Source organism: Cherax quadricarinatus, chromosome 24, assembly GCF_038502225.1.
Source record: "Cherax quadricarinatus isolate ZL_2023a chromosome 24, ASM3850222v1, whole genome shotgun sequence".
Taxonomy (NCBI): Eukaryota; Metazoa; Arthropoda; class Malacostraca; order Decapoda; family Parastacidae; genus Cherax; species Cherax quadricarinatus.
Genome location: NC_091315.1, coordinates 41,867,650 through 41,872,451, shown reverse-complemented (window position 1 = coordinate 41,872,451; position 4,802 = coordinate 41,867,650). Strand labels below are relative to the sequence as shown.

At 41.7% G+C, this 4,802-nt stretch overlaps 1 protein-coding gene across 6 annotated transcripts in view; it reads right to left on the bottom strand.

Annotated features, from left to right (window-relative positions):
- Positions 1-3,970, bottom strand: part of LOC128690958 (uncharacterized) — a 213,911-nt gene extending 209,941 nt beyond the window's left edge. For all 6 annotated transcript variants that reach the window (XM_070088433.1, XM_070088436.1, XM_070088437.1 and 3 more), the window contains exon 1: positions 3,820-3,970. The gene's annotated coding sequence lies outside the window, so the exon portion shown is untranslated. The remainder of the gene's footprint in view (positions 1-3,819) is intronic.
- Positions 3,971-4,802: the final 832 nt, after the last annotated feature.

The following is a 4,802-nucleotide window of genomic DNA, read 5'->3' as shown; positions in this document are numbered from 1 at the left end:
GTGGCTACCCTGCTCTATTTGGTGCTGGAGAAATTAAGCCATAAGACCAATACCAAAAAATTATACAATGGAGGTATAGGTACCGGGAAATTCTTTGTGCACTGACAAACCTGATCGTAGCCTATATTTTCGATGACGAAATGCTAGAAACTGTTCACACAACTTATACGTCAAACCAAAATTCGAATACGCAACATTATAATGTGTATGTACCAAAGAAAATATGTATATAAGATAGAATCCAAAAAAATGACTCTCATAAGATAGAATCCAAAAAAATGACTCCCACAATATAGAATCCAAAAAAATTACTCATAAAATAGAAACAAAAAAAATGACTCTCAGAGCTACAAAAAGACAGAAAGACCAAAGAACTGACGTGATAACTAAATTGCATATAGGATCATACAATGAAACTAAAAATAAATATTTTTTGACACCATCAGCAGGAATTGCGAGACCATAAACATCATGAGCAAAACAATGCCCGAACCATGCTAGAGATTTTTTTAATTCGAAATAGGATCCAAGATTCCAGTGGCGGTAGCACTTATGCTACCGCCTCAGGAAACTAATAATATTCTTTAGGTGATCACCTGAAGCCAGACTGGTTCGAGTCGAGGAGGCGATTGTGGACAGAGGGTCGAGCCCCACCACTCCTTGCACTGAATGACCCACACTGGTTGAGCGCTTTATTAGATACATTAACAATAACATATATGGGAGCTTAATTAAACTTTGAAGAAAAGAGACACCACAAACAGTGCTTTACTCCTGTAACTACAATAAATAAACACACACACACTACACATGCTGATCAGGGTTGGTGTGGACTAATATGGTACTGGTCGCGTGTATCGGACCCAACTCACCCACTTGCACGCCTACGTTCACATATGCATGTGCACACACCTGCTGTCCTACACATACACACGACCCTGCAACCACATACGTATGAGCACACAGCCAGGAGCTGTGAATCGACCCTTGCAACCACATATAGGTGAGTATACACACACACACACACACACACACACACACACACACACACACACACACACACACACACACACACACACACACACACACACACACACACACACACACACACACACACACACACACACACACACACACACACACACACACATACACATACACATACACACACACACACACACACACACACACACACACACACACACACACACACACACACACACACACACACACACACACACACACACACACCATTGACTTAAAATAATGTGCAGACGTTATGCTATCCACTTCGGAGAAATTTTAGGATTTCAATAGAAAAGAGGAAATTACAAAACGGATGGAAGATGGCACACATGGTGTCAATATTAAAAAAGAGAGAGAGAGGGAAGACCCTTTAAACTATAGGTCATTTTCGGTGACAAGTGCCGTAAAAATGCTGAAAAAAGCTATTAGAAGAAAGTAGATATTAAAAGAATCAGATAGAAAGAGTGATCTAGGAGTTATTAGCAACAAAATAGTATCACTGAAAGTTTAGTAAATGAAAATGTGAGAATATCATATGCTACGTTGACAAACTATAAAACAGCTTTCAAATATATATATGGATAAAGAAATGCTGAAAAAAAGGCCATTTCAAACATGTTAGGTCAATACTGGAATATGCAACCGCCGTGTAGCATCTCTCTCAAAAAAAAAAAAAGTAGGCAAGTTAGAAAAGGTCCGAAGAACAGCTACAAAATGGCTGCCAGAGCTGAAAAATACGGTTCAGATGAAATAAACATGTTAACACCCAAGATGCCCTGCTGGCTGATAAAAGAAAAAGATGAGACATTATGACCACACAAAGATATAAAAAAAAAGTGAAAAAGACTTAGTATCTGGAATAGGGACAAGAGGCCACAGTGATAAATTGAGGAAATGTTGAGATGAAGGGATACAAAAAATGTTTTCTTCACAGTGGAAGACTAATGGAAAGAACTGAAAGAGGAAGTAGTGTGTGATACAATCATTGAAAATTAAAAAACAAAAGTATTAAACAATTACAAGCATAGCTCTGCTCCTGTGGCTACTAATAAGTAATTTTACACACAAGGGAACACAACTGGAAGTTGAAAATTCAGACGAGTCATGGGGATGTTAGGGAGTATTTCTTCAGTTAAAGAGTTGTCAGTAAGTGAACCAATCAGGAGAGTGACGTAGAGGAGGCAAGATCTATACAAAGCTTTAAGAAGACCTACCTCCAGGTAGGTAGGTAGAGGTACGATAATGCTCTTGGAGCAAGTAGTGAACTTAGTAGCGACTAGCGAAGAGGCGGGGCCAGGAGCTGTGAATCGACTCCTGCAACCACATACAGGTGAGTGCACACACACAATTAAAACTGGAGAAGGAAGCCAACAATAAATGAAGGGTCAGGGACAATAGCAAAGAGAAAGAGTAGAGATCTCTCTCGATTGGACGCCTCCACACAACAGGGACAGTGGCAAGAAGTTGCTAATTGAACTGAATAGATCAAACTAAACTGGACTTGGCAATGTCTATGACGGTGGGTTCAGATACAAAGAGCAGAATCATTGTGTGAACAAATTCAGCCACAAGTCAATGGAAACAGGTAGTTTATTAGGTTTAAATCCTACTGACTGCAGGATAGTCATCAAAGCTGAATATCACTTGTACACCACTTGTCAAGAATAAGCTAATCCATAGAATATTTATTAAAGTAAATTCTCAGTATGTATACACTGAGTTAAATATACTTAACAACCAGACGTTGTAGTCGTAATATTCAAGCAAGGAAATATAAAATAAGCACAGAGCTGATCTTGTAGTATCAAAGGAAAGCTGAATATCACTTGTAATTGTATACAAGAATAATGCTTCAAGGTGAATTAATGTGACGGTGGAGTTCCAAAAAGAATGGTACTGAGACCAGAAAAGTTGTGTATCCCTTAGTGTATGATGTGAAAACAATGAGAATAATCAAAACCTGGGTTAGCAGGAAAAGGTTATATGGTCTAGGCACATTGCAAAGATTGGTCAGACATGTGACTACTGGTATATATACTCTGCATGTGCAGGGTTATGAAAACTGGGACAAGGTAAAGACCAGAAACGGAGTATAGCCTAAAGAAAGAAAGGCTGCAAACACCCCTCGTAGAAAAGGATCTGTTGAGTGAGTAATACCAAGCATGCCGCCGAAGGTGCACATTGATCCCCACAACCCTACATAGGAGAGCACACACACCAGCTAGGTACTGGCCACTACACCTGTCAAGGGACATGCAGTTACTGCTTGGCAACAAGAGTGAAACTTGGCAGAAAATTGGCAGAAAAAACTCGTTACGTTTTTTCACATTGTGGAATCTTATTTCAACACGTGACACTGTATGAATGTACGACCCCCTCCCCTTCACTTCCACCTCACCTTGACGATTTCCTAAACTCTTAGCCCATCAAGGGAGGATCCTTGATGCTGGAGAAAAGGTCAAGTTGCAAGAAATTGGGTTTATCCTTCCCTTCCTTGGATCAAACTTGATTGCCTCCCACTCTCCCAGTCGCTGAATGGCCCCTAAGGGTTTGGCACTCCCCCTAAAAATACTGATAATAATTTACTCCAGCTTCTGATTTGGGGCACAGTCTGGCAAGTGAACAAGACACACGTTCGGATCACGTGCAGGACAGGAGGGGTGTAGGTAAGGGATGGTCAGGGAGGTGTACAAATACCTATGCAAGGTGTGCAGGTATGACACCTGCTGCTTGATGTGGCCGTGGAAGGCCGGGGAAGCCACTACGCTACCTGTCGCTTTCCCTGACACTCACCTGGGGCGAGTAGGTGCCCACGCTGCAGATGTCACAAACAGGTGCCCCTCCACGCGTTTAGCAGCTGGCAGAGCTGGGGAGTAGCGTCCACCTCCACCGACACCAAGACTTTCACTGTGCCCAAGCCTCTCAGCCTCCCCCACCCTGTCTGCCTCCCTGCCTGCCACCCTGCCTACCTCTCTACCTCCCTGCCTGCCCACCACAACCCAGCCTCCGCAAGCTGATTCCACATGTGAGAGCACTCACACCCTCAACACACACAGGACCCAAGAACTAGTGCTCGACCCCTATAAAGGAAATGTCATTTCACATATCACCCCACAAACGTCACAAAGGGCATATTATTATTATTATTATTATTATTATTATTATTATTATTATTATTATTATTATTATTATTATTATTATTATTATTATTATTATTATATTCATGAGAAAGCACAATAGCCAGTAGGGGTCACACACTGCCTGGGAATGAAAGAACATAAGAATGAATAACGCAGGAGGCCTATTTGCCAGGTGGCCTGTGGCCTGGTAGGCAACGCTCTCGCTTCACAGTGTCTTTGGTTCGATCCCCGGTAAGGGTAGAAACATTGTGCGTGTTTATTTATACCTGTTGTCCCGTTTACCTAGCAAGCTAGTAGGTCCCTGGGTGTTAGTCGACTGGTGTGGGTCGCATCCTGGGGGACAAGATTGAGGACCCCAATGAAAATAAGACAGTCCCTCGATGATGCACTGCCTTTCTTAGATTATCCTGGGTGGCTAACCCTCCGGGGTTAAAATTCTGAACAAAATTTTAGCTTATCTACTAGACAGTTGTGCTGACTGAGCGGCTAGTTTATTGTGCACCTCATGATCTTCCTGTGAGTGGCAACGCAAAAAAAAAAAAGGATTATAGAGGTCACAATAGGTCTTTGTCAGGCCCAACTGAGCATTGTTAATTTCTATAAAGAAATATTAGTCATTTCATATTTTACAGGTCT